General features: G+C 37.2%; 1 protein-coding gene across 8 annotated transcripts in view; it reads right to left on the bottom strand.

The window, feature by feature from the left end:
- Window positions 1-18,514, bottom strand: part of JAKMIP1 (janus kinase and microtubule interacting protein 1) — a 172,611-nt gene that overhangs the window by 103,529 nt on the left and 50,568 nt on the right. For 5 of the 8 annotated variants that reach the window (XM_030024242.2, XM_030024298.2, XM_030024305.2 and 2 more), the window contains one exon: window positions 10,111-10,303. The exons of 1 other annotated variant lie outside the window; for it this stretch is intronic. The gene's annotated coding sequence lies outside the window, so the exon portion shown is untranslated. Of the gene's footprint in view, window positions 1-5,584; window positions 5,620-7,249; window positions 7,436-10,110; window positions 10,304-18,514 lie in introns of those variants that run through there. 2 more of the 8 variants (XM_030024266.2, XM_041122296.1) reach the window with 2 other exon arrangements.

Genomic DNA, 18,514 nt, shown 5'->3' with positions numbered 1-18,514 from the left:
TCAAGACCCTACACAGATGCAGCCTGCAACATCCTTTCTGCACTACACAACACTTTAATATACTAGGAGTTACAGAAACCTTGATTTGAATCTCTTCTCGGGAAGTGATGAGCTAGATCCCAGGCCTTTAAGGTAAATAAAAAATATTCATTGGCTTCAATGAATGATCATTCTTTATTAATATTTACCTAATTTCACTTGTAGCACTGTTTTGTGGATTAATCATTAAAATCACCCTACTACCCCTGTTAAAAGACAAACTGCTACAAACAGCACTCCTGTGACACAAATAAAATAAAAAAGACATTAGCACGAAAAGGCAAAGTTCAAATGCAACTAAAATAATAAAACAAAGCCCTCACTCCACAACCTTTCCAAACTCAGCTCTGCCACAGAGTTAGAGCCCTTTAGGGTGCTGAGTTAACTGCACCCCCAGAGAGGCAGCTCTAGGCAGAGCTCTGCCTCTGATCTCTGTGCCAATTCCTTCCTTTTGAGCCCACACCGGAGACCTGACAAGACGCCGGCTGTCGAGCGCAACGTACGTCCAGCCTCCTACCTGTCTGGTTGTACCCTGGGTGTGATGCGGGGAGATCCCTGGGCCTGCCCTGAGGAGCAGCGCTCCCTTTAAAGCAGAGTATTTCAGGGCAAAAACAGGAGCAGGAAGAAAGGGCAAGTTGTAGCATTTCCCAATTAGGACTAGAGAAATGGCAAAGACAGAGACAGATTCTAATATCTTTATTCATTGACGCCCCACAGATTAATCATCCTGTCAAATTTAGGCTTTTAGATTATACCGGACCACTTTTGTTCAGTTATTTACCTGATTTTTGCAGGAAGGTTCCTTTGGATTTTTTTTTCCTAAAACCATCATTATTTTTATTTTTATTTTTATTGTAAAGGGAATAGCTAAAACCTGAAACTGGAAAAATGAAAAATTCAGGGATGACAGCTGTGTAGAAAATGTGCAAGACAATGAACAGGCTTGGGGTGAGATGTTCAGATTCCCAATTTGATGACTCAAGAGACAGGTGGAACCTCTAAAACTAGGGTAGTCTAACACTTTAATGAATGTTGAATATTTACTTTATTATTTTGTAAATCAAAAGGATAGACCTGAGAGGTCAAGTGGGTGTAAGGAAGAGGAAAGGCATATCTGGATGTGACCTAGTTACCAGCTGAGCAGTGAGGCAAACAGAGGTGGCATGATTTGATTCCACTACCTCTGATCTCAATAATTATTGTGTGCAATTAATTACCTTTACTAAACCTGCAAGCTCCCTCATATTGTGCCAGCCAGCCCACATTCCCACCTTACTGCTCCATTGCAGAAAAATTACACAGCTATGTGCAGAGCAGCAGGAGCATATCAGTCAGCACAATCAAGTTATAACGCTGAGCAGGTTAATGACAAAACTTCCTCAACTACCAAGGGGAAGCTCAACTTTGACAAATCTTTTCATTAAAATCAGGACTTTTAGCCAAAATGAAGATGTTGGCTTATTCTAGTAATATAGGAAGACTGATAAAAGAACATGCTTTATTTTTTCCAAAGATGCCAATATGCCCCACTTTTAAAGCCAAGTTCCTTGGTTCCTGAGATCAAAATAAATATATACACTACAGAGCTGGCAGTGCTGTTGCTTAAATTTTGAAGTCACAGAATTCCTACCTGCACTTAGGAATTTAGGACCTCAAATTTATGTTTGATTGCTTTATCAAGGACTCCTGCTCAACTTCAATGTTCTTGAAGTAAGACACCCCACATTCAAATCTAATTTCAAATCTGACTGGATAATAATAATAAAGATTATTTTATGGGCAACACATGGTGTAAGGCTTGATGGATTTTGGTTCCATCTATGGTTCTGTCAAAGATTTCTTGTACGACCTTGAAGAAATCACTTAACCTCTCAGTAAAACAGGTATTACACTTGCCTACCTCAGAAATATATTCTGAGGACAATATTAAAATGTGAGAGACTGAATAGTGTTTATGAGAAATGAGGCTTATGAGAACCTAGCAAGAGTTTACAATTGTTAGTTGGCAGGAATCATCAAATTTAGTGTCCCACAAAACTGCAATTCACTCACAAGATCTGTTAACTTTCTCGTAAGAGTGCTCTGATAATCAGCCAGCTAACGTTGGCATCTCAAGTATTGATATTTCAGTGAATGTTCATTGGAGTTAACAGAGTTTAAGTCACTCTGGTGACTGGCTGATGCAACTGAATCACCTGGGGTAAAATATTTAAACTGGATATTTCAGCCAGACAATAGCTTCTTTCCTTTCTCAACTGTCTAAATTCCGAAAGGGAGCAGTGCAGCAGCCAGTCAAATGCACAGCTAGATACTAACACAGCAAGAGCCTGGAGACAAACTTTCATTTCTTTCTCAGCTTAAACAGGACAGAGACAAGCATGACAAAGCACAAGAAAAGCACAGAGGAGAAACTTTGTGAAGTAAAGACTTTCTTTGTGTAACCCTCCTCCAATATCCACAAACTGAAAATGTTTCACCATCGTGAGAAGACTACCAATAAAATACCCTTCTGGTAACTGCCAGCAAATTTGATTCAAACCATGCCAGGCTTGTTGGAAGGGTTGTTGGCAAGTTGGCCACCAGAAGTATGAATGTGCTTTCTGAAGATGCTTAGCGTTGAATGTGGTAGCCATGAAGACTTGCAGAAAATACTTTTATCCAGACACATGTATCAAAATCATAACTTTAAGGATAGCATCCCTCAGAATGTTAAAAAACAAAAACACATTCAGTCATAATTCAGCTTAAAAAGAGAGAAACATGCTATTAGATATAAATACAAAACTCCAGAATAACTCTGTGACAAGCCACTATAGACAATGAGACTGATTGCTGCCCAATTAGTGTGATTAGACTGTCCCAAAGTATTTTGTAATTCAGAAATTAATCAATGCACACAAATATATATATATATATATATATATATGGAAATAAAGCTTCCTAAATTTGAAAGAATGGTTAGACACAGAACAGAGATTACTTGTACACACAGTTTTGTGCTTTCTAGTAAGCAAGTTGTGCATCCAACTTATGGGGGTATCCAACTTATGGGGGACACTGCATTGCTAGCAGTGTATCTCAAACCGCTGAACACTCTCATAGGCAGGCTGTTTTGGTCATTTAGGGGAAATGTGATTTATTGTTCACTCTGAGGAAAACATCCTTACCCCTTTTACCTATATAACATTTTTCTTGCATTGGGAAATCAAGTTTTCATTTCAGTATACTGTTTCCGAGAGCAGACCGTAAAGACGGCACAGTGGTTTATGTAAAGTTGAGGCCAAGATGTGTCACCTAAAGCTTAAAGGAGTCCCTGTGGTTGAATGAAAGATATTTATGTTTCATTCCTCATGAACACAGCCTCCTTCTTCCCATGGTGCCTGTAAAGGAGGCCGTTCCCTGCAAGGTCTAAATGGCTCTCTAAATCATCTTTGACCATGAACAAAATCTTTATTCAAGTTGCATTATCATGTATATAGGATACAGTAGCAATCCTAACTCTGCATCCAGTTGTGTAAAAATATATACATATTCATATAATTTCTGCTATGAATTGATCTTAGTACTCAGTTCTGTCTCTCTCCCCACCTCATCCCCTAAAAGATGTGGCAGAGGGAAGCCTCAAAAGTTGGGGTGCTGGCAGTGACTTTACAGGCACGCTTAGTCTTAATGAAGACTCAGTGGAAAACATGGAAATAGGCATTGCCAAAAGAACTATTCTTTCCACATCACACATTATCTCCCTAAACTTCAGGTGAATCTCTGAATAAGATTTTGCTTTAAGGTTAAGGTTAGCACAGCTATGGCAGTAACACCGCAATTTTTCACCTCTTAAATAGCAAAGCTATACTAGCAAAACTTTAATTAGCCAATTCCAAAACAGGAAGGGGGAAAAAACATTAAAAAAAAGAGGTGGTGGAGGTGGTGGAAGGCATATACCCTGGGGAATGGACTACCAGAATGGAGCCTGCTTAAGAAGGCTCTAATAAAAGAAGAGATCTAATTTTCTCAGTGATGTAGCTCACTTCTTATCACTAGCCTAAATAAGAGTCCTATCTGCTGTTTGTCTGCTCTTTTCTCACAACCACCAGTTCCCAAACACAGAAGAAAGGAAAGGAAGAGAAGTGCATATCAGAAGAGGAAGAGGAAAAAATAAAGGTGAGATGAAAGCTGAGAGTTACACACAAATCAAGACTTAGTTGTTACCTGCATACCCTGCTCTTGTACAGGAATGGGAAAATGCTGAAATGCTGCCTGTTTCAGTGAACAGTGTGAAAACTGGGAGCTCTTAAGTGTGACCATATTCTTCTCCCTCCCAGGGAATATCAATTCAAATGGCTATGCTACAACCACATACTATTTATTATTTTTTTAGCAGTAGAAGTCTGGAAACATCAAATCATAAAGATCTTCACTAACACTTCCCAAATGTAAGGGATTAAGCATAGGAAGTTACTAGATGTTTCTTTTGAGATAATACAGGTCTTCACTAGTAAATAGCTAGGTAATGGGTTTCCTTTCACTGTCTCAACTAGAGGGTTCACTTTTAAATCTTAGATTGATCGTTGCAAGGTAATTGAAATGCCCTTCTATTACAAAATTTCTCTGTTTTCTTGGGTTGTAATAACATCCAGCACACCTGGAAAGTGCTCTCCACCAGCAACATAACCCCTTTTCCCTGCTCCCCCTCTTTCATTGACTTCTATTAACTTTAAAAAATCATTCATATATAGATCACTAAATGTAAGGCAGGGGAAATAGAAAATTATGCTTGTGCAGGAAAATGTTACAGCTGCACTCTTGCAAGCAGTTTAACACAAGTTCTTTTACTTGAGAAAGATGGGAAGTCAGCTTTCCACAGTTTCCTGAAAAGTACAGAAATACTAAACCACCACTGTTGAATAGATGGAATAAAGTCTAACTGATCCCAGAGGCACAACAATACCAGGTTAAGGTTCAGAAGCATAGTAAAGTACTATAATTCTTTTGCATCCCTTTCTACCTCTTGTCTGAAACAACCAGAAGGCAATAAAGTCTTTCCTTAATACAGAAATGCAAGCTCCTCAATGAAGCAATAGAAATGTCTCTGCTACAGAGTGGACACTTGTCATTTACATCTCAGTATATTCCCTCCCCTGGTTCCCCTTTGCTTTTCTTAATTTTAAACTAGATTTCACGTAAGTCAAGCAGAATTTATTTACCTCCCCCAAACTTTTACTTTGGTTTTGACAGCAAGAAGTAGTGCACAGGCTAGCAGTGTTGTGGCAAAGATGCTTATCAAGCCTGGAAAGCACTGTGTTCAGGGTTGCCAACTAATCAAATTTAATTTTTTCTCCTATTCAAACAATTTAATTAATTCTGATCCCCTCCACCCTTCAACATTTTCCATCTTGGTCATCTTCAGGACTAAATACAGATTTGCATCCCTGATGGTCCTGACTTCAGAGCACACCTACAAAACCCATCATTCTGTTTACGTAGGAATCCCTCTCAGACATACTAGTCTGTCACACTCTAACAAACTTGAATTGTCAGCTTCTCTTACCCCGCTTTCCTAAAGTCTAAATAGAGAGAATTCTTCCTGGATCATGAACCAGTACTGTCCCCAGAGCAGGGCACTGTAAAGATAAACGTGATAAATTTTCAATAGCCAGTAAAACTTCTGGTTTTGATAATATGGTGTTTTTCCCAGAAAATAAATGCTTAATACATCTGTTTGTTAGTTTGGATACAATCTCTAAGCAGTGGCTCAACATCTAAAAATAATTCAGGTAAAGAGGATCACAGTGATTCAATCAGTGAAATAAATTTCAGACTTCATAGCTGACAAAATGTATTTCTTCAAGATCAAAATACTTACAGAAAGTGAATAAAACAGAACTTAGGAGAATACCTGAAAATGTCACCATCTAGTACCCTGTGCTAACACTGTATCTTCAAATTAACATCTCTGATGAGCAAGCAATTTTTCAACACAAATCAGAACTCTGTTGGTCGATTCTGCAGTCATGAAGTGTATTTATGCAACTCAGCTCCACCCAGACCCAAGAGAGCGTATTCACTGGAAAGGGTTTTTCTTCTTCATTGTGGGGGTTGTAATTGCTAACTAGCATTGCTGGGCTGATGCTCTGTTTTATTCAATTCAGTTTCTATACTTACACATATGGTCCTATGAGACACTCTTTCTTCCTCATATTTTGCCTTCCTCATTTCTGTTTCCTGCTATTACCAACACACACAAGAGCTACTAATATATTTTTTAATAGGAAATGTTAGTAAATGTGATTCTTCTAAATATGTTCACATCTGAAGTAACTTTTCAAACAAACTTGAGGTAGACTTTCTAGTTTGTGCTAAAGTTTAGCTCTTGACACAAACACAGAACACAGCCTCACTAAATAAAAAGTGAACTCAGCTGGGAGATGGAAGTGTTTTGGTACGTAACATTTTCAGGCACACTGACTCCAAATTTCATGTAAAATATAGGATGTACAAAAAGATCACACAAGGCAGAAAAGGAGTAGGAAGGTCTCAATGAATTAAACAAAAGTCTGATAGAAAGAAGTTTCCTCAAAATAATACATTACACCACCCTAGAGTACTTGATTGTAGAACTGCAGTATTGAGCTAGTGAAATTGATTGTTATTGTCCAAGCTGATTATAACATGGAAACACATAAAGGCACATTTTAAAATATGTTTTTGCTTAAGAATAGTTGTAATACAAAGATCCTCATAATATACTTAACATAAATCATAAATATGTATAAATATAGTATGTGTGTAAGTGCACAGAATGGGTTTCCTTCAGAATGGGTAAGTTTCAGGTATTGAGATAATTAGTGTCCTTCAAAACTATTCTCCTGAAAATCAACATTTATACAATGCTATGCACAAAACATGCCTTTCCCCCCCCGCCCCGACATATATTGCCCTAATCAAATCACATTATCAAAACTATTTAATATTTATAACACATCGTTCAGTGCTATTGAAGTTACAAATTAATTTAATGGAAGAGCTGAGAAAAACAAACAAAAAGCTAGAAAGACAACCATAACCATGAGAGACCCTATTTATCAAGAAAAAGCACCAGGTATTACAAGGACAGTATATCCTAAAGAATTGTCAAAACTGCCAACTTCATGGTCTCTCACTACTATTTATTGAATGCATTCCATGTAGGCTATATGTTTCTCACGGTTCATACCTTCTTTTTCCATTCATGCCCATTTATGAATATACAAGGAGCTTCATAATAGACTGAAGATCTGTTACGCTTAATATTGGACAGCAAGTCATATACATGAGACACCTTTCCAAGGTGTCAGAAAAGTTAGTTTTCTTTTTAACATCACTTGCAAACATTCAACACATAGAGGAGTACTTTTAGATGACTAAGTGAAACATTACCTATCTTATCTCAACACAACCATTACCAGCCACAGACTTATCTAACGGTAAAATGCATGTGGGAATTCTGCCAGCAGCTGTACAGCTGTCAGCTACCCAAATGTACTACCTTGTTATATTTGCGAGTAAGAGAAACTATTCAGACACAAGCATGTTATAGTACTTCTTTTCTGTGTTTGAAGAGTAATGGATCTGTAATCACATAGCAGGGAACATAAGTAATATTTGTACAGAGGATTAGTCAGCACAGATGGATTGTTCAAAGGATGTTAAGAAACAAATGGAAATACAAGAGTAATAACAAAGTTTATCTAAATGTTATTTCCATCAATTTAAAGAGAGGAGAAAAATATCAATTTTAGCAGATTTCACGATCAGTCAGCAAAACAAAGAGCAAGCCATTCTAAAAAATGTACCTGGCCCTATACCCAATACATTGCAGAAATCCTAATTTTTCACAGAAGCAGCCAGTCTTTCTCTAAAGCAAAGTGCCCGCATATAGCTGCACAATGTAACAGCACCGCTCCTGCATGAATGTCTGTGTTTACACAGCCATTCTGAGGAGACAGTTCGGAGACATCAGAAACAGTCTAGCCAAATAAATAAGGCATTGATATGCAAGAAATATGACTAATCAGCTAAGACAAATAGGGACCACATAGGGAGGGTTTTTTTCCTATAGCATTGGGAAATGTGCATAAGCAATCCAGAGGATTAAATCCCTCTGCTCAAATTTTCATAAGCTAGTTCCAAGTGATAGGAAGCCTTCTTATAGATAATTCGCACATGACAAAATCACTTTCCAAAATACATTAGTTGAAAACTCTCTCATGTTTTGAGTGTTTCATTTTCATTATGCAGAGTCAGCTAAATAAAATATTAAGTCTAAATCAATTTGTTAATCTATGTTCAACTGTTTGGATGTACAGGAACAGGACAGACTAAAGGGCAATGGGGTGGGGGGGAGTCTTTAAATAGCATTCCTTTGAGATTTAAAAATCAAAATGCATTCACCTTAGCAGGAAGCCAAGTTATAAGATTCAACAGCTGGTTTTAGAGTTCAGCATTTTAATGTTTTTCAAAATCAGTATCATCTACTTTCTGTTATTATTAAGTAGATATGAAGATGATTTTTTTAGATACATCTGTGACTGAAGCTCCTTATGCATTTACCATAAAGAGTTAAACCCAGTCAGAAGTAAATGTTGAACTGCCCTCCCAATTACAGAAGTGAGAACTTAGGGTCACATTAGTTTATCTGTTGCCCCCAAAACAATTTTAGTTACCATAATTATTCTCTATAATGAACACCAAATTATTTTAGACATATTTTTTCACTCTTTGTATGTTGCTTTATGAGTACACTTCCATGAAATTTTCTGAAGCATTAGAGTCAAAGATACTAATGAACTATTAGCTGTATTTGGGTGTCATAGAAGACAAGCAAATACTACTGAGACAGGCCCTAAGGTATGTTCTGCACCCTACATTTTTTACTTTACTCTTTCCTTCTTCATGAATTTTTCAGTAATGATTATGCACTCTACAGCTGTCATTTCCCATAGCACTTGCCTTACTTAGGGCCATACTTTACCCCTCCATTCAGAAATGAAAAGTAAGTGTTCACTATGCACAATACCAAATATAACAGCAACATTCGTGAGCAGCAAAGAGGCAATAATTTCAATATGTGAACTGCAAAATATCCACCGGGAAAGGGTATTTCCTGGGTTACTGCTGCTATCCTTTTCTTTCTGCATTACAGTTTTCTGACAAACCTCGATTATATTTGCAACATCTTTCTAAACAAAAATATCATTTCTAGGGGCTAATGGCATTTTGCTGCAGTGAGGACAGTTACACAGAGTGGGAGTTGCCCAGTTCTCCTAATATTTCTGATCTTAGTAACTGCATCATCACTGCAGTTCCACTGCAGGATTACCACAAGATGAAAAAGCCAGGAATTACACACTGTGTTAAACTGTCATCAGCCTTACCATACTTCTCCAGTAGGAGGAGACTGCTACTCTTCCCCATATAGCAGAAGGTCCTTGAAGCAATCAAAATACTGTGGCGGTCTTTTATGCATAGCATATATAGCTGCCTTCTGAATACCCAGACTTGTGCATATTATAAACACATAAAAGTCACCAGAAGGCTGGGAAAGTCTGTCAAAGAAGCTTAGCATCCAACTGAGACCAAAGCAATTAAAGCCCTTCTTCTTTATTAATGGTGACAGGTATAGCTGCAGTAAGACAGTGGTCAAGTTAGCAAGCATATGATAAACATAAGACACTGAGCAACATTCTGTACTGCACATTTTAGATGCCACGGGGGCAGGGGGAAAATGCCTTATGAAATTAATAAAGAAAAATCATTAGTAAGAAAATGTTTATATCATCAAGAAATTTATTCACTGAACACAGAAAGTCTCTATGTAAATAGAACCATATTCAAGCAAAGACAAAAACTTAGTACATATTTGGTTTATTTTACTGCCTGCAAAATCTGGTTGGGTTTAAAGTCTATCTCAGTACAAAAAAAAAATTCAAACTTGAAGCTTCAAATTATATTGTCGCTAATAAATTGATAACATCTTATCTGTATTGTAGATTTATTCTCTTCCTACCCAACCAACATGCTGGCAACACACAGTACCTTTCTTTTGTCCAGGTTTCTGAGGCAGTTGTGTTCGATTTTAACTTAAAGAGGTGAATGCTGAGCAGCACCAGCAGCTAAGTCACTAGGTATGTTTGTACTGGGACTTTCCACACCACAATTCCTAGTCTTGTTGGCACGTTCTCTTTTTCATCAGCAAGGAGGGATTTCTGAGCAGTATTAGTGACATCATCTGTTAAACAAAAAAAAAAAGAGAGATTTAGTCCAAATCAGATTTGATTAACAGCTTTGATGGTAGCAATGAAATGAAAAAAATATTTACACAGTGTAACAAAATACAGCCGAATAAGATATTATGCAAAATTACAAGTGTGGCATCTTTTTTCTGTTAAGAACAAATATGCAGAGGCTAATTCATGGTCTTCTTTGCTAGATGATCCTCAATGAAGACAGGATGAAAGCTGCTAAACTACTTCACAATTAGACCAGGTCAATCCAGACTGTTAACTCAGAGTAGCTAACAGTAAATTTGTATTTCATTTCAACACGATTTACTCGGGTTTGGGCTACAGGCTTAAATCGTCATGGTGGCCACCCATAAATTGTCACATACAGACTGGCCATTGCCATGGATCTTTATAAATACCAAAAATATACCAACGTAAGGAAGTTATCGTGTCCTGTTGAAAAGAAGACAAGACTGACTTTCAGAAAACCTGAACTGTGTTTTTCTGTGTATAACTCTCCTGTACAGCAAAGGTAATGATGACAATTTCCTCTCTGAAAAAAAACAGTCAAAAGAGGTGCACAAAGCCTCGACATTGTTTCACTTCACATTTCTTGATAATATTTTACCATATTTTGATCATAAAAGGAAACAACAGAAGCATTCAAATTTTTGTTGATATGTACTACATGTTAGTTTGGATTGATATTTCTCATGCACAGAAAAATCTATTTGCAGAAATAAAATTATCTTTATGGAGATATCTTTACGGAAGATAGCACTCAAAGCTTAATGACTAGAAGAAAGTCAAGTTCCTGAATGAGTATCATGTACCTCAGCTTTCCTAGAGTCTCTAAACACCTATGACAGCACCTTTATTTATGCTGTGGAGTACAGAAAAGAGAGTAAAGTCTCCTCAGTAATAAATCTTCTCATAGTATGCCCTTTGTGTTAAAGTGTAAGTCAGTGATTGAGTAAAAGTTATTCAGACAAGGCAAACAAATTTCAGCAATGTCAAGTGCAGACATGGCCATACTGGGGACTCCAAAGCAGAGAGCTGGCAGACATGCCACAGAATCAATCAAACTCCCTGTCTTTTGGGCAAGAGAACTAGAAGCCAGACAGGATACCCCATCTAAAGAGCACTGAAACTTGATGGATATGTCTATTACCATGTACACGGTTCAAGTCTTCACAAAAAGCTGTACTTCACATAAAATACATCAGGCTTGCATCCAATGGTACCAGTCCCAAAAACATAAGTCCTAAATGATTTCCTTTGCTGGGAAATATTGCACTCATTTCTAGTGGTTTGTTTAAGGTTCCCGAGTCGATTCTGTTAGTGGCTTAAAAACTAAAACCTCAGGGAATAACTTACCAGCTTATTTGTTCAATAAAGACAGCCATCTAGGCAGTATTTAATGGAGAAGGAAAAAAAAAACACTGCATACTCATTTCCTTAGGGCCAAATTCACTGCTGTGAGAGAATACTTTTGAAGAGGATGAAAGTACAGCTAGGGCCAGATCATGGCAGGAGATCAAAGTGCTGAAACAGCTTAGTCAGCATCTTTAAGTAGCACAGAAGGTTGGAAAAGAGGACTTCAATTTACTTATACAGTAACAAGCCTCCTCAGGGAGAGAGGGAGGCCAACAGCCTCTATTTTTTATGACGTCAGATACCCTATCTTCATCATCCTTTTTGAGTTGCCCTGTTCATAAATATTCCAGTATTGTTATTCCACGTAAACCACCATTTTGTTGCTTTCTTCTGGCCTTCTGGAAGCAATCTGAATACATTCAAAGAAAAGGGAAAGAGAAGGCCTTCCCATGTTAACATGTAAACATAGAAACATCTAAGAGAAAGCAAGAATTTACTTGTCAAAGACAAGTAAAGACAGCAATCAGGCCAGTAAGATGACAACAAAACAGAACAATACCCACCAAACTCAAAAGAAAAAAGAAAAAACCCACAACTTCAAATTCATAAGTTATCCAGGTAAGTTGTCTACATTTAAAAATGTACTTAAGTTTTAGCAGATCTATTCATTCCACAATACCAATTCTTCTAAAGGAGAAGTTCTTAGATTCCAGAAAACTCGTCATTAAGATTAACAGTTGTATTTAAATTCTCTAGTAAATTTAGAAATAAAAAGTATCTTAATAATACTTTTGGCCTGGTGGCCTCCCTATATAAAGAGAACAGTGGTTACAAAAGCTCTGAGAGAAGAATGAAACATAGATCTAGAACCTGCAGTTTCAAGTTGCAGTAATAATAGCATATATAGGAAAAATAGTATAGTAATGTGACCATATCTACTTTTTAAAGTGGATGTTTCAGTGGCATACCATACCAGTGAGATTAAAAAAGAAGAGTAATTGGCAGTAAGTCTTGCAGAAACTATGGCAAATTTGAAACATTTAATTATGCCAGTCATTAGAAGTTGCTAGGAGTGCTATTCACAACGAATTACCAGCCACCACTGGAAACCTACAACCCAATAATCCTTCAGTAATCTTCCTATAGCTTCTTAAAAGACATGGTAATACAAAAATAACTTAAAATAATTGGATACTTAATTTCTCATTTCCAGTAACTGTGAAGCTAAATCTACTTCTAATTGCAGGGGGGGAAGGATAAAAAGGGGAAGCTGTTGCTGTGGAAATGTATCTGTTAATGTACAAACAAACAAAGCATAAACCACACTTGTTCAAATTCATTCAGAACTTAAAATATACCATGCACACCAAAAACTCCTCAAAGAACCAAAACTATTAGAGAAATAATTTGACAGATGAGTTGATGTTTAATAAATTACTGATTTTGCTCAATGTAATAAAGTCACCAACATACTCATACCTTGTAGTTATGGCAGTACATGCTAAACAAAGAAAGTTGATTCAGTTATGTTCTGTATTATATAATGGCTCTCTAGATAAAAGTTCAGTGTTATAAAAATGAAGGGTTTATTTCTGTTTACATGGCAATGACTTGCAACACTTGTTAACACTTCCCAAATAGTTAGGAAAGGCCAGAAAGTATCCAAGTTTGTTTGTTTGGGTTTTTTAATTACAAACTTAAATACATAGAATCTTTGGTGAAAATTCTGTTTCTCACACATTATTCCATGATGTCAGATGGCATTGTATCTTGACAGCAACATAAATTTAAAGGTAAGAGAGTAAACACTGATGCCAACCTCCACCCTTTCCTTTAGATTCCCAGAATAGACAAAGCACTCAGATTCTTAGAGATTTTAGCCAGATCTGTTCATATGGGACATCTTAGTCCATTTTAACTCTTAAACAGATTTGCATTACTTGTAGAAGGTTTAAAAAAAAAATTACTAAGGTGGACAGATATTTTAGATTTCTTCTTGGAAAGTAGAACAGCTGAGGACAATTCCTCTGACAACTGGGGTAATGTCATGTACAGTCCATACATGCAGGGTCTGTGGAGTACAGGGCGGGGGGGTAAGAATCTCAAAATAACTCCTTTTTCCACAGAAGAGAGGTATTAACCCTTCCTCCTGTTCTCCACACCTCAAACAGCAACAGGCAGGGTCCAACCCTAATATTCAGAGCAGGCAAATAAGATAAACAATCACATCCTTAGCATGGGGTAACAGCAAAGTATTTTTCCTGAATATTTCACAAGCCCTCCCTATATCCTTGTACAGCTGATCTATATTTTGAAGACTTTTTGGAAACAAGGTTTTTTGGTGTTAAAATGACTATGCATAAAACATGGAAGACGGTGACAAAAATGACCCCAAAATAAAAGGCAGTTCCTTTGGGAATACAATGCTGAGCACATCTGTGAGTTCTCTGCAGTAGTTGCTAGAAAATTTGCTCAGCAAATGCTTTCTAACAGGAATGTACATTACCATTGGCTTTTTGTCAGAAGTTATTCTAATCGACAGTCGGAGGACAGAGGGAAGGGGTTCCTTCTTATTACCAAATGTTCAAGTATTAAAAAACTCCCTCTTTCCAAAAACCCATGACATTTTACTACAGTACCTTGTTTTCCAGCCTAAAGCTTTATATCCATAATATTAATTTAATTTCTAATTTGTCAGTAAGACATATATTTGCCAGGCATACAAATTAAATGGAAGAAGATTGCATCTTCCCATTCTTGCCTCTACTCTTTGATTTCTAAGAATGTGATGTTTGCTTTGGTACCAGATTCCCTGGGATTTCCAGCAGAGCAAAGAATTTATTTACACATAAATAAAAGCAGCACAGATGCAGCTCTTCATGAATGGGCCTTGACAAGTCGACAGCCAGAACATGTCTGCAACAAACACTTGTATCCCACATACATCACTTGCGCTCTCCTTTACCCATTCAGTTTCCAACTAATACACCATATCACAACCAGAAAATGTGATGCCTTCTGCTGTGGCTACACCAAAAACAGATAGAAAAAATGGTATTTAAAAGAATCACCAGAAAGCAAAGACAATTTAAGTGGAAGCCTCAATGTAAAACATTGTAAATTCATCACAGCCCAAGGCAGAAAAAGCACAGATCATGCCACAGAGGCATCCCTTTTCAATGCAGACTTACCAGCAAGTACTGTGATGTGACATTTATAGAACATTCTACATATCCTCAGTAACGTACACTTAGCAAAATGTGCAACCACCATCTCCATCCTTTATATAGTGAACAAACCTAAAGAGGACAGCGCAGAATGCATTTGGGAATCTTTCCTACTTTTACTTTTTATTTTTAATATCAACCTTGAAGTTGATGCAGCAGAAATCAAAGACAAGATAAGCAGCAAGTTCTTGCCTACAAATACTTCTTCGATGACTACTAGGAACATCGATGGAAACTTTCCTGATCTGTTTTAATCTGTTGTTTTTATTGCAAAATATGCCTTTGGTGGATGAAACACAGAATTTTTATATGGATACTAGAAACAATGACAGACATACATGTACTCACTCACTTGCCTGCCTCCTCTATATTACAGCTTTCTGGTTTGGGATCCCCATAACAAATCACTCCTTGGGATTCATTTAAATTTCCGCCAGCAATGGTGGACTACCAAAAACAGGTCAACATTTGAAGTTTGTTTCTGTGTTGTTCTGTATTGCCTTACTGCAGATTACTATACCACAATTCCCAAATGGAGGGCCTCCAAATGGCTGGTAGGCAGTGCATCATGCAACAGTGCTTTCATAGGAATTGATATCGTTCCTGCCACCTTGTCGTTTTAATTGGATTGTCAATGCAAAGAAAAATCTTCCTATTCTTTCCCTTTTTTCTGAGCTAGGAAGCAATGGGAAATCTTCAGCGGGTGTTCCACAAGAATGTGAGGGTGACTTGCTTGTACAGTCAATTTAACACCATAAAACACACTTGGAAAATAAGTTAATTACAGTATTTACTAGATTTTATGTGACAAATACAGTGTGCAAACTGCAGGACACAGTTGCTTCTGTGTGCAAAAGTAGGCAAATCTATATTCTCTACATTACATAGTGCTTATGTGTAATAAAGATATACAAAGACTTTCTCGGTAACTAAGATGACTGGGATGAAGTAGTAATTGGGTGGGGGAGAGTTATCCATGTGACTTTATCTCCTTAAAGACTACCAGTAATCAACTAATAAAGTTGTGAATGACATTCTGTATTCATGAAATATCAAGCATGTTAATGTTTTTAAAAAAGATTCAATAAGCTTTCAGTGGCATGGCCAGAGACTACACAGCCTCATTCACACTAAGAACCAGTCTTTTTATACGTTTAAAAAAAAATATTAAAGAAAATAAAAAAATAAAACACTCAGCATTAAATGTTTTCCCTGACTCAAATTTCTTTGCTGAAGGCTGAGACTGGTGACACTTCTCAGCCCGTTTACACAAGTTTGTGGGCTCTTTTTGTTCCCAAGTCTGCCAAAGGAGCCAACCTACTCTCCTCTCCGAGACCCCGGATGTCAAAGTATTATACATATATAAAGTATAATGTCAAAGTATTATACAACCATCCATACTACATCACCTACAGCGAAGGATAAAATCACGGGGTTTAGCACTTCAGTAGGAGCAGTGTTGAGTGCATTAAGAAACTTGCTGGAATATTCTTTTCTTTATACAGTCTTAAACACCAGTGAGTTTACTCAAGAACTTTTAGGAACAAATTAATGCACTTCAACACACTTTCTATACAGTCTTTTCTGCCTGATAAACAGACCCAGGGGGAGTTTCCAGACATGCACAGGCTTTGAAAACAGTTCTATGCAACTCTTATTCCCTGGCTTGATGCCTCTTGCCCTGTCTGCTTGGTGCTGCACCAGTAGGGAGTTCAACCCACACAGACTCTATGGGCTTACCCCTTGAATGGGGTAAGAATGAAGGAAGATGTTGTGCCACTGCTCTCTTTTGGCAGTAGTTTGCTTCCAGATCACTTTCAAGCTCCTGAATATCATTTTTTGTGCCCTGGAGTGATCCAGCAATTGAAGCCATTTTGTCTTGCTTTTATACAGCTTACTAAAAGACAGTCTGGAGCAATGAAGGTTTACAAGACTATTTTTCCTCCCTACTACCACACACAGTGTTCAGTACTGCATTATCAAAGTGACCAAGATTGCTGATGTAAGATCACCAATTAGACTGGCCCTCAAAGGGAACATAAGCTTACTCATGGACTAACTCTCTTCCTCACTATTTGAGATATTAGAGATTTTGCAGTTTTAAAGCCTGAACAAGAATTCTTCATACATCTGTCACTGGTAAGGCAATTACACATATTTGTATGTCTGAAGTCCTTCACACAATGGAAAACCAAAGATTTCGGCTTCCAAAAAGAACTCATATTCTTCCACTGGTGCTCCTCAGGGCCTAGTATTTATTAAACTTAAGTCTAATGCAAGATTTATTAGGCTATTCAGGCCTTTTAGCTTCTCTCACATGTGGCTTGCTTATTTATTATTTTACCCCAGCAGTTCATGCAGTATATAAATATGTATGACATTCATTTAGCACTTACATGGGTACGAGCAAATACATACGGGTGGCCCTGTACAGAAATTACTGGATTCCTAAGTCTGAACAACCTGAAGTCTGTTTCTTATATCTTAACCCTGAAAACCCCTTACACAAAGGCTAGAATATACTGATTTAGCTTAATTTACTTTGATATGATTAATTCAGAAGTAAGAAATTTTCACATCAGCATTTAGCATGAGTTTGGAAACTGCCACATGTGACTATTGCTACAAATAATAGCATTTGCTTTAAATTCCATTGTGTACTCATAAGAAATCTGTACTGTGTCATAACAGTGATACTTCACGGTATGCATTTTATTTTTCAGAGGGTTTGACAAACTATGCACAAAACTTTTCTTGCAGGTCTATGGCAGTCCTTCCCTTTAAAAGCCCGATCCTTACAGGTACCAGCGGTCTTAAAATATGTTGTTCAATAAGAAAAAATTTGAAATTAGTACGTTTAAAATTCCAACCAAAATTAGAGCCAAGTGCTATGCCGAGGATCTTTGCCAGCTGGAAGCTGGTATGGTGTGAACAACTGGAAAAGTATAAGCTTCTGCTTTACAAAGTTACAAAGATCTTGTAGGATCACATAGTATTTCCCTTAAACTCTTCCACTAATTTGAGACAAATCCCTAGCTTTAGGGGCTGCTCTTTTTACAAACCCTTGTAACTCAATATTTTTTTGGACAGTTAGTTCAAAAAAAGGAAGAACGGTAGCTATCTGAAACAGGTCAAAGATTTGGAAAGCTAGAATATATTCTGTCTGAACAGGGTAAAATTATCTGTCAAGAGGGGATAGATAGGATGTCAAAGACCCATTACAGAGACAGTCCACCATAAAGCTACTATCTCTAATTCTGCAAGATGTATATTCCTAAGCACAGACATGTATGCATACAAAAAGCCATACCTAGTCAAATTAGAAGTAACATTAAGTTGGGAGAAGTTTGATTTTTAAATTTCAGCACTAGCTTTTCTTATTATTATTTTTGCTTTTAAAAACACAGCCCTCTTAATAACTTTGAATCAGTGTTGCAGGAGAAGTTGGCATATACTTTAAAATCAAGGAAGCCAGAGATAAATTGGTTCAACACCCCATCTGCAAACTAATTATCAACCCTCCCTCGCAGTTCACTCCTCTCTGTCCCTCGACACATATACCCCATCTTCCTTTTTATTACCGACACACAGTGCCTATCGTAAGGCTAATAA

This window comes from Aquila chrysaetos, chromosome 1, assembly GCF_900496995.4.
Source record: "Aquila chrysaetos chrysaetos chromosome 1, bAquChr1.4, whole genome shotgun sequence".
In the NCBI taxonomy this organism is placed as follows: domain Eukaryota; kingdom Metazoa; phylum Chordata; class Aves; order Accipitriformes; family Accipitridae; genus Aquila; species Aquila chrysaetos.
The sequence above is the reverse complement of the archived record's forward strand: the minus strand, read 5'-3'. Positions and strand labels throughout refer to the sequence as shown.